Raw genomic sequence first — 12,625 nt, forward strand, 5'->3', positions numbered from 1 at the left:
GCCCATAAACAATTATGTTTTGAGGGATAGTGTGTTGCATGAAAATCTTTCCTTAAGTCATTGAGACTTCTCAACTCAGAATAAGTCTGCACACCAATAGGAGCCCCTGTGCTCCTCTGGGCAACATGGTCTTTCCCACAGGACTCCCCTCTGCCATCAGGGAGCAGCCTGACATGGGACACAGCTCGGCTCACCATCACCTCGGAGTCATCAATCACTAGGTACCCTCATTTGCTGCCACTTCTCAGACCAGGACAAAAATCACTTCAATTCTTTTACCAAAAGGCTAAGAGAAAAAGTTTGTACCAAGGTGGTCAAAAGGTACAAATTTCCCTTTACAAAATAAGTCATGCAGCTGTCATGGACAGCCTGGTGACTATAGTTAATAATGTTGTATTGTATATTTGAAAGTTGCTGAGAGTAGATCTTAAAAGTTCTCATCACAAGAAAAAAATTTGTAATCGTGTGGTGACAGATGGTAACTAGATTTGTGGTGGTCATTTCATAATATATGCAAATATTGACTCATTATGTTATACACCCAAAACTAATATAATGTTACATGTCAATTAAAATAAATACTTCAATTTAAAAATAGAAAGTATAGCTCCAGCCTCATTTAAAGGAGGGCAAAAGGCTAAAGAAATATTACTGAGATTCCTTTAGAAATATATCCTGCCGAAACCGGTTTGGCTCAGTGGATAGAGCGTCGGCCTGCGGACTGAAAGGTCCCGGGTTCGATTCCGGTCAAGGGCATGTACCTGGGTTGCGGGCACATCCCCAGTGGGAGATGTGCAGGAGGCAGCTGATCGATGTTTCTCTCTCATCGATGTTTCTAACTCTCTATCTCTCTCCCTTCCTCTCTGTAAAAAATCAATAAAATATATTTAAAAAAAAAAAAAAAAAAGAAAGAAATATATCCTAAATGCTTTTTGCATACAAACTTGAAACTACTTTGTTTTCCTAATTGGTAACATTAAGTAAGGCAGTAAGCAAGATCTAATTATTAAGAAACAATATACCTTTCTTTTTTTTAAAAAAAAATATATTTTATTGACTTTTACAGAGAGGAAGGGAGAGGGATAGAGAGTTAGAAACATCGATGAGAGAGAAACACCGATTAGCTGCCTCCTGCACACCCCCTACTGGGGATGTGCCTACAACCAAGGTACATGCCCTTGACTGGAATCGAACCTGGGACCCTTCAGTCCACAGGCGGACGCTCTATCCACTGAGCCAAACCAGTTAGGGTTACTTTTCTTTTTTAAAAAATGCCTGTATTCCATTGTCACATTATAGCTGATCCTAGCAAATACTTCTATAGCTAATGTGTATTTCACATTTATGTTTCAGAGTGACTTCTAGTGCATTAAAGAACTGAAAAGTCAAAACAAATCACATCATCTGCTTTCCTTCGGTAGTGTTAACTATTTTGTGATACATGCATGTCACAATTCAAGACATTTCTTCAGTATTTCATACAAGATCTACAGTTGTTGACCTCAAAGTCGAAGGTTAAGTCGGTGCAGATACCTGCACACATAACTCAAAAACCATTGACCTTGAAAGAAAACAGCCATCAGCAGAGCTCTGAAGAGCAAGCTGGGCAGGAGCCTCTCAGCACTAAAGCAATGGGCTGTGTTGTTAGAAATGTGAGGATTAAGGAACTTAAAGGTGAAGCACTGAAAATATGATCAGTGAGAATACTGCTGTACTTTTATTTAATCTTAACAAAAAGTGCTAATTCTCTAACTCTCAGTTCTGACCATTCTTTCCCATTAATTTTACCTTTCGTTCTCCTAAGTGTCTAGTTTACTACTTCTTGACTATCCGAGCCCAGCTGCTGCTGAACTTAGCTGCTGGTTACTACAGACTGAGTATGTCCCTGAAAGCTGCCTCTCAATTTTAAAGGGCCGCTAACTGATCGGTGCGGCAACAGCTGAACTGCCCATTACTACCATGAAATAGTGACTAAAACATTTCCTTTAAGCACTCCTTCATGCATTTTGTACTTACTGGCTTCCAACAAGAAAAACAAGCAAACCAAATCTCATACACACAGACAACAGTATGGTGGTGACCAGAGGAAAAGGGGAGAAGGGAGTAAGGAGTAAAGGGGGCCAAATATATGGTGACAGAAGATGATTTGACTTTGGGTGGTGGGCACACAATGCAATATACGGATCATGTGTCATAGACTTGTACACTTGAAACCTATGTAATCTTATTAACCAATGTCACCCCAATACATTTAATATAAAAAATTTACTTGCTTCAACCATGAATTCCCCTTTGGTATATTTGTGTTCATTACTGAAATCAAAGGACAAGAAGGGAAAACACGAATAGCACAGATAGACTGACATAGTGGGTGGCTTCCTCGCATCAAGGCTGCCTTCAGCCCTGCAGGGGTTGGGGTGCCAAGGATTCCCTCATCACTGCTGACCTGAAGTCCACTGGGCATCCTGGAGAGAGCCCCTGAGGGCCACAGACACTGAAACAGGCTCAGCAAAGTGAGGTGATCTGCTGTTGAGAGAATTACAGACCCGAGTAACTCTTTTGATTACTGGTATAACATAGCGTTTGGGGTGGGGAAGCTTTTATCGCTTTGAAAGCCACGAATGTAGGACAAGTCTCAGTAGGATTCCACCAAGTAGAAAGGAGAGGGGACCGTCTTAGTGGTGTGGCACGTTGTTTACCCGTCATTACCAAATGCATCATTGACACCATGTACATACAGGGTCATTTGATCCTTTAAAAATTTTTTTAATCTAAGGGGGGGGGGGGGACATGTAAACTCCACAAATAACACATCTGCCCACTCATCAGCAGCACGGTGGGTGACAGCGGATGGGGAAGAGCAGGAAGTGAATGAAGTGAGTACAGGAGTAGCCTCGGGAAACATGGAGAGGGAAAGCGCCCTTCAGCGACTGCTTACGGAAGGACCACATGAAACGAGGCTGGTGCTCCGACCTCATGCGTCATCACCCTACATCACTGGCTTGTTTTTTATTATATCCTGTGTTTACTGAGACCCATTTCATTGCACTAAACGCGGTCCCTACAAACTCTTGTTTGTGATCCCCCTCTCTGAGGCGCTGTAGTCACCTGAGATTGGTTTTGTTCCTGCCTACTTACTCATTCCTTCTCTTCTTAAAACATAGTTGATATGTTTCTGTATCAAGCCAATTTCTTTCCTTATCTCCTCTTCTTCTCATCCTTCCCCAACTCCTACTCCATCCAAAAAACTCTATAAAACTCCAACAGAAGTACAGACACTGGTAGAAATCAAATTCCCTAGGGGGCCAAACGTTACCATTGGTTCAAGCTTACCTCCACAGCACACACCTGTTCCTGAACAGTTTTGCTTGCTTATGTAAAGCTCTCTTCAAAGGCTCTATGTATATTTCAGGGGCAAAGGTCTTTGGTTCCAAGAAATTTAGAACACATAGCCAGAGGACAAAAAGAAGTCTGGCAGACTTCACTGCTTTTAGCAAGCATAAGGAAATGGAAAATTTCTAAGATCACAAATCCTAGAAACAGAGGTCTTTGTGGGCTGTAAAAATCTGGACTGACTGAACAAGAGTGGCACACAGCTCAAAACAAATCTTATCTCTTGAGCTTAAAAATACAATGCAAGATAGAGGGCAATAATAACCTTCAGTTTAACTATGAATTACGTAATACGTCTGTTATATGTTGATCTTCCTTATCATATGTTCTGTAGATCAATGTTAAAAATTACCTTTCATTCCTACATAGCACCTGATAGGATGCTTCTTGGCTAACGTTTACCCAGTGGAGAAGCCAAACTGCACTGGAGACTTTCCGCCTGACTAGGCCTGCAACAGGGAATCATTATTTCCAGATTAGTTTTGAGGTGATGGGTTGGGCGGCCAGAAAGCCTCCTTCTATCCCTTTTCCTTTGCACCAAGTGACACCATTGTGGTCTTGGCTGGCTGAGCTCCACCTGCTGACCCAGCCTTGGTTGGGGATGAGAAATCCCTTCAGACATTGAAAGAATGTCTCCTCCCGGCAATGGCATTTGAGGAAATGTGCTCCCCGGCCCAATATCCTACAGCCTGGAGGCATTTCTGAAGAGGAAGCAGCCCCTTTAGCAGCTTCTGTTATAAGAAAAGCTGAACGTCTGCAAATCCTGGTAAGTGGGAAAGAAGTCGGCCTTGACTTAAGAGACCTCATAACTGCTTCTCGTAGAAGGACAGACCCCGCCAACAGCGTCATGGGCAGGTCTCCTTATTGCCTCAACCACTCTGTCTGCCCGTCTGTCTGTCTGTCTGTCAATAAATCTGGCCTCTCAGAAACATGATGCATCTCCTTCAGGCCACCTCAGCGTTCCAAATGATACAACTTGAAGGTGTCTCATAAGTGACTTCATTCCCACCAGGTCTGAGGAAAACGCCTTCAATGAACAGCGAAAAGGAAGAAATCCAAAACCTGAACCCTGAAGAGCCTCAGAAGAGAACCTGGGCCCAGTGAGACTCTGACGAGGTTAATCCCCAGTTTCCTGTCTCCACAACCATTCCTCGTGAGGGGTTTCCTCCAGCACCTCTCTCCTATAAGCATAACAAACGTGCTTTATTTTAATGGACTTTTTGTTTGGGTAGAATTTTAGCTTTCTAGAACAGTTGCAGAGGAAACACAGGGAACTCACATGTACCCCTCACCCAGCTCCCCCTGGGTCAGCATCTCTCACTTCCACAGTATGTTTGTGGAAACTAAAAACCAACATTGGTACATTCGTCTGAACTAAACTCTGAACTTTGTGTTTCACTAAGGTCCTTCTTCTCTTCCAGGACCCCACGCAGGGCACCAGATGCAATCAGACATCGTATCTCCTTAGTCCACTGTGGTCTAAGATTTGCTCAGTCTTTTCTTGGTTTTATGACCTTGACAGTTTTGAGGAATATTTTGTAGACATAGGTATTCTGCAGAATGTTCCTCAGTTTGAACTTGTTTTGTTTCTTACATGTAGACTGAGGTTATGGGTTTGGGGGAAGAAAACCTCCAAGCTGAAGGACCCCTCTCATCACATCACATCACATCACATCACATCAGGGGCTCATGTTATTGATACTGTTGCTCAAATTGTTCCAGCCACAAGCTCCTCCTCTAACCCCTTAAGAGACCAGGAGAGGCCACCTCTTGGCCCTGCTGACACTGCTCCATTAGACTTGCCCAACTATGCACTGAGCTCGGTGTTTACCACCATGCACCCAGTCCCCTCTAAGACCATCTGACTTCCTTTCCACCCTATGTCAGCACCAGCCACCAGGCGACACCAGATGTGAACCCAGAAGGAAGGTGGCCCGACACAGGGGAACAAAAGGCTGTACCCACACACGTGCGCCCATCTCTAAGGACACACACAAGACAGGGCACTCGCTGCAGGTGCTCCCGCCTCTGTGGGGCGCCAGATGCTGAGAGCCGTGTCCTCGGAGGTGAGCTGTGTGCACACGTGAGCTACCACCAGTGTGTTCTTCTGAAAGCCTTGGCAACTTGCCATCTTTTCCCTCACTCTGATAAAATTTCCAGGATTGAAACCAAGTTCAGATTTCCTTTCCGCGTGTGCTATTCACCTTGCCTTTCATGTTTCTTTCCTATTTTGAGTATTAGAGGAAGTCCAAGTTTAAAAATGGAAACGAGACTTGGCCTCTTTAGCTGTACCCACTTTTAGCATCAAACCGTGGCAATGCCATACACACACCTCATCACGGGTTCTCTCCGCGGATTCACGCCGCCAGGCGCTGCTCTCAGTCTGCTCATTTACAACCAATGTCAAGTTTTTATCTCAAACTTGACTTTATATTTTTCAATAAGACAATAAAATCTGTGGGGGGTCAATGACCTATTTAAGACTCCTCTTGATCCAGCTTAAAATGGAAACGTCACCTCAGTCCTAAATATAAGCGAAGAGTAAGGGCCACGCTGTGTCAGAGCTGTGACCTCGGCCAGGAAACGTGTTTTCCACACCATCTGTGGATGGATGTGCAAGGAGGTGGGGGGGCACTGTGCTTACACATGTTTTCTAGGATGATGAGGTCCCCTTCTCCCCATGAAAGTGCAACTGTTTTCAGGTGAGGAGATAAACAGGGAGTCTCACCAACAATGAGAAATAGCTCTTTTTAAGGGCTTCACAATAACATAGACTTACAAACCCTAAAGGCAGAGTAAGGCTCTTTCTGGGACTTCACCCTGAGAAACAGGCTTCAGTGGACGAGATGGTGCCTTTCTTGGCCCTGTGTGTCCACGGCCCCCAGATATTTGTGGCAGCCCTTTAGGCAAAGCAGGGAGACGGAGGAAGAGCAGACCTTGGGTTCCTAGGTGTACTGGTCAGGTAGGATTCCATCCCAAAGGGGGACCTGGCAGTGCCTCACAGAGTCCACAGGGTAATAACTGTCCACTTATTACCTGTCTCTAAAAACATGCTTTGCTTTGTTTTACTTAAAATTATCTCTCAGGCCGAGGAGGTGGCCACAGTTTGTGATGTTACCAAATCTGAGTTATACCAGGGCTGCACATTTAATTTCTTCCTTTAGAATAGAGAAGCACTGGGGGAGGGAGAACGGCTGAAATGACATCAGTCAGTGCTAGTTTAGGAAGCTTTTAGATGTCACAGAGGTTACCTGGCAGAAGTGGCATATTATTATAATATTATATATTAACAATGTTAATAACAATAATAATATAATTGAAGATAAAGACATTTATCACCGATTTCATTATCTGTGGGGGGTAAGCTCATAACTGAAGGGGCTAAGTGTTATTATAAATAAGCGTTTCAAAATTTCTTCAAACAGTAATATAGTGAGTGGTCATGTTATGAAGACTGAGCAACAGACGGGGATGGGAGGTGAGGACTTGGGTGAAGGTGGTCAAAAGGTACAAACTTCCAGTTATAAGACAAATAAGTTCTGGAAATGTAATGTAGAGCATGGTGCCTACAGTTAACAATACTGACCTGTAATATTTGAAACTTGTTAAGACAGTAGATTTTAAAATGTTTCCCCCTGAAATTTTAACTCTGTGAGATTGATGGATGTTAACTAGACTTATTGTGGTAACCATTTTCCAACATATCTATACCAATAAAAGGGTAATATGCTAATTAGACGAGATGTCTTCCAGACAAAGCCACAGTGGTGGGGGCCAAGACAGAGGTGGTTAGGGGCCATCAGGCCGGCAGGGGAGAGCAGCTAGGGGCGATCAGGCCAGCAGGGGAGGGCAGTTAGGGGCGATCAGGTCAGCAGGGGAGGGCAGTTAGGGGCAATCAGGTCATCAGGGGAGAGCAGTTAGGGATGATCAGGCCGGCAGGCAGGTGAGTGGTTAGGAGCCAGCAGTCCCCGATTGCCCCACAGGGATCGGGCCTAAACTGGCAGTTGGACATCCCTCGAGGGGTCCCGGATTGGAGAGGGTGCAGGCCTGGTTGAGGGACTCTCCCCGCTCCCGTGCATGAATTTTGTGCACCGGGCCTCTAGTACTTATATAAATCATTATATTGTACACCTGAAACTTTTACACTTTTTATGTTAATTATATCTTAACAAAACTGGACAAAAAAATAAAACTAGAAAAAAAAAAGATTGATTGAAATAGTTGTTGGTACAATTTCCAGTGACTCTACTTTTATAAAGTCCTCTAACACAACTTAGGAATGAAGATGACATGTTCTGGAAAATGTGTTAGGCTCAAAGAGTGGCCCCAGTTTCAATAAAACTGACATGAAGAGAGAATAGGGAAAGCAGCATTTTAAAACTAACATGTATATAAGATTTTATATATATATCAACATAACTAAATTATCAAGTAGTGATTTTTGACAGCAGTTGCAATAGCTTGAGTAGGAAATTGTACCCTCTGAATTACATGCAGGAAGCCGTAGACTCAGGATGGCCACAGGCCTCTCCTCGATCATGCTGGAGAGGAGGACCACTGCCTCCACTTGTGGTCCGCTCTTGCCAGGCACACACTGCACTCCATGCAGAACAGGTGTGTGGAAGCCAGCTAGCTCTTCAGGGTCAAGAGAAGGCCTGAGGGCCAGTTGGGGTGAGATCCCATGCAGGTCCAAGGTGATGATAGAGTGGGGGTCTAGGATACCTTATGGTGATGGAGCCAAGCGGTTTCACTGATGGACTAAATGTGTGGATTAGGGGCGTGGTGAAATCAGATATGACTTCAATCCACTCATCTGAATACCATAAAGTTCCTAAAAGCACATTTTTGATGGGATGCTTTACGTATTAAACAGGTTGGAAACCTTTTCTGTAAACAGCCACAAAGCCAATATCTGTCAGAACTACTCAACTCCACGGTTGTAATGTAGACAAAACGTAAACAAATGAGTTCGAGCCATAGTTGGCCAACTGCTGTATAATATATACATACCCAGCACAAATTAGAGTATGTGTCCATCTGTAATTGATTAGAGAAAAACATCTGGAAGGAATTATGTACCCCAATAGTAATAGTGACTAGCCCTATGAGTCTTCCTTTCTTTTATGTGCTTTAAATATTTTTGAAATTTTCCCCATATACATATTCCTTTTGTAATCAGATAAAATCTACAACAACAAAAAGATAAAGTCTGGAATTCTAACTTTTAAAATTCTACAAATGAAAACAAACTCTGTTATCCTGTGTTTTGGTGTCCTGTAATTGATCCTACTTTTTAGTGGAGATTATTTAATATAAATACTAACTATATTATTTAATATTTCATCGGGAAATAAATTCTAACCTGGAAGTTGACAATAACCTGTGGTGGTGTTCCTTAGAACTGGAGTGTGTCTGTCTGTATGCGGGATGGAGAAAGGATGTCTTTTTACTGCACTGGCTAAGCCTCTGGAAAAGGTTGCATCTTGAATTAGCAGCTTGACTGTTTGCTGCCCAGATAAATATTGTGTTGCTATGACTGAAATCGTCCTGCCACATGGGTCACCCTGTCGTATAATTAGCTTCTTATCAGATCAGGTGCAAATCAAACCAGCAGCACTTGCTGTTCATGTGGTAATTGAATAAATCAGAAACACTCCTTTCAATGCACCAACATCTGATCGAATATTCTCACCATCCCCTTGAAGGCAGCCACAGGGTCATTTGGGGGCATTGTCCAACAGCAAGCTGTAAACCTCAGAGTAAATCAGACGTCTTGATAAGTAATGCACAGCTAGTTCAGCTACGTTAGCTCATTTCTTTTCACGCTTCTAATTGTATTGCTGTGCATTTTGTCAGTTCACCTGGACGTGGAACTGGGCAGAAACTGACTTTAACCTTGAGAGTCCTTCAGGTGCACAGACACTAGCCTCAAGACACTATTTGCATTTATCTTGCATCATGGTCAGGTTCATCTTCAACCTCTCTGTCTCAATCAGTGTGAAGTCAAAGTGAAGCCTAACATAGCTTGACCTGCATCCAGAGAGCTGTGCCCTGTCCTCTCTCCATCATTTGATCTGGTTCTCTCTGGCCCAGAAGGCCAGGCCTCAAGAGAGCTCCATTTCCCCTCTGCCTGCTCCTCCTCTTCCTCCCTTCCCAGGTGCAGACCCTAATAAACGGGCTGTATGCTGATCTCTACCTTACAGACTGTTTCCAGGAAACCCACCTGGCTCTCGTCCTCAACTCTGTGTGCCAAATTTTGTTTATTTCTCAATAGGACTGCAACTCCTGGCCTGAGCAGTGAACCACTGAAGGACAGTCTCTCCAGCATCCAGACCCCTCATTGCATTGGGCACAGCGCATGTGATCCGAGGGGCAATTCTGCCAAGTGACCCCTGGAGCAAGCCTGCCTGGATTCTGATGCTGGCTCTACTACCTACTAGCTGTGTGATCTCAGGCAAGTTACTTAGCCTCTCCGTGCTTATTTCCTCAACTATAAAATGGGTTAACAATAGTACTTCATACAGTTGTGAAGACAATGCACTTGTACATGTTGTAAAGTCGACTGGACTGAATTAAGTATATAAAATTGCATGAGAATGTTAACATACAAAATTCTGAGAGCAGTGCTGGAATTTAGACTGTCCTACTTAAGTGTTTACTTTAACAAATGCTCAAGAGATAAAGAGATTTTTTATGTGGTTCTCCCCAACTGCAATGATCTTTCCCTTCTCTGACTTTCATCAGAATATCAACATAAGGAAAGAATGAACAAACCTACTTTTTAGATTTCCTATTCTTTCATTTGTGGTGCCTCATTACTACTGGCCAGCTCAGCTCTTGGTGACAGGTAATAATGCAGCAGCACAGGAATATTTACTACGTGTGAAGAGCTTTATGTTAACTGTTTCATAGAATCCTTAAAAAGTCTTGAAGAAGGTGGTGTTCTTATCCCATTTCACAGATAAGGAGACTGAGGCTGACAGGCAAAGTGTCTTCCCCAAGGCCACAGGAGCTTGCAAATGGCTGAGCCGGGGATATGATTTTCCTCTCTTAAATCACCCATTGCTCATAGAGAGCACAGTTCCAGACTCACCTAGATGTTTATTAACTAAACAGTTTTGTGAAATGACTGATTCACTTAATAACAGCTTACTGACGCCAACCACAGGCCAGGCACTAAGGGGGCAACGATCAGAAAGGGTCCCTGTCATCACCAAGTTTAAGTCTGTGAAGAACACAGATAAATCAACAAGCAATTATAAAGCAATGTGATGGGCTCAATTACGATAGGGAAAGGACAGATATGGAGAGTCACAGGCTTGGGGGGCTGTGGTGGGCGAAAAACTCTCCTGGGGGGTGATGTGTCAGTGATGGTAAAGGATGTGCTGGGGCTGGCGTTGAGAGGGGATGGAAGTAAGACAAATCATGGCCCATCTGAGGACAGAGAAGGGGGAGTGGTTAGAAAGAATGTCAGGAGGACTATGAGGTTCCACTAAGCCTGGATTTCTATTACCAAATTAGGCTTGTATGTGCCCTTCCGCCAAATGTAAGGTTCCTTTACACCAGAGGAAGTGGCATGCGTTAGGAGAGCTTCGGGGAATATGTCAGAGCTTCCAGGGCTGGCCCACCTCAGACTGCTGGGGTGGGGGGAATGGACCCATGTCCTCCTAAGCCTCAAAAAATAATCCTTAAAAAACAGACACACGAAGATCAAATGTGTCCTGACATCTAATGGAAACCCAATGGCACTGAATGTTAGGAGCTTATTTGTCACTTGAATCTTTGGCTGTTTAGAACTTTCTAGAACATCACAGGTTTCCTCTCAATCTACTTTTTAGGGTTCAAATGCTTTTGCTTTTTCCTTTTTGTTTCCTCCTGTAGTTTTCTCATGCAAACAATAAAGAGAAAGAGTAGAGCAATTATCTAGATGCCATTAAAAAAATTTTTTTTACAAAGAATGCCTGTATTACCTATGTATTTCTGCAGAAACTTTTACAAATGAGCCAACATGGACCTAACTGCATGCATTCCCTGCACAAAGTTATAGCCGGGGTGACTATGGTGTACGTTGGCCTTGGGAGAGCAAGCTAGGTTCCCTCCATGGTTTATTAGTATCTTTGTTTTGTAAACTGTTAGAGCTGATATAATGCATGTGAAAGACTGGGATGGAATTTAAAACAATGTCAACTCTGAAGATAGATACTTTGGAATCAGTACTACATTCCTCTCCACTTCCCAAGACAAGTTCCAAATTTCGAGTGTGTGTGTGTGGAGGGGAATACTCTGTCCAAGGCAGACCAACATAGAGGTCTCCAGAGCCAAGCCTTTCTTGACAGATGCTCAGGAAGGAAGGAGGACTTTCCATGGTAACCAGCAGAGGTCCGATAGGGGTCCCCATGGTGGTTATGGGGTTATTTCACACCCTCGTGGGTGCTTAGAATGACCCACAGTGTCCAGGGTTCCTGGTGGCAAACAAAGATGGGCTTCCTCTGGTTGAACGGGTCAAAACGCAGCCCAAATGTCAGCACAGAATGGTTCCACCAGAAATCGCAGTGGGAATAGCCGGCAGCTCGCAGAATGCTGGATAGTCAGGAGCCTTCATCATGGCCATCTTGGAAAATGGGTGTGCAGACCGCAACCCTCACCAGAATGGGTTCCTTGAAGCCTGCTTCTTTCATGACCGGCTTCCAATTCCAAGTCTGACGTCCGTGCATCTGGCTGTGGAGCCCGGGTCACATGCCTACACCCTGGCTCCGAGGGCGTCCGGGAAAGTGAACGCCAGCTTCTACACTGGAAAAGTGCAGGCCCGTGAGGCAGGAAATCCCCTTCATGGGCAAGTCCCTCCAAAGGCCAAGACAGCCAGAAAGAGTGGCAGGACACCCTTTTCCTTATTCCCACGGATTCACAATAATGAACATTTTACCAACCAAAAAACTGAGCTTCGAGGGTGTTTTGAGTTGGGAGACTAACGTGTATGACATCACCTATTCCCCATTCTAATTCTGTGTGAGAACAACACTGCCTACACGCACTCTAAGAACTGAGATAGGAGTTGCCCCCTGGTTTGGAGCCGTGCAGAGCTGCTCCCCAAGGTTATCGTTTGGAGTGCAGAGCACTCCACACTCACCCATCCCCCGCTGGGTGGTGAGGACGTATAGAGCGTGTAGAGAGGAGAGATTACCCTGCCTGTTTCAGCCAACCTTATCAAGGCCAAGGCCATCATGTGATAATG

The 12,625-nt window shown here is 44.1% G+C and overlaps 1 protein-coding gene across 1 annotated transcript in view; it reads right to left on the reverse strand.

The window, feature by feature from the left end:
- The window catches only part of RETREG1 (reticulophagy regulator 1), a 108,532-nt gene that overhangs the window by 38,084 nt on the left and 57,823 nt on the right, over positions 1–12,625 (reverse strand). The gene's annotated exons all lie outside the window — the stretch shown is intronic.

The sequence above is a fragment of the Myotis myotis genome, unplaced genomic scaffold (genome assembly GCF_014108235.1).
Source record: "Myotis myotis isolate mMyoMyo1 unplaced genomic scaffold, mMyoMyo1.p scaffold_m19_p_5, whole genome shotgun sequence".
NCBI classification, from domain to species: domain Eukaryota; kingdom Metazoa; phylum Chordata; class Mammalia; order Chiroptera; family Vespertilionidae; genus Myotis; species Myotis myotis.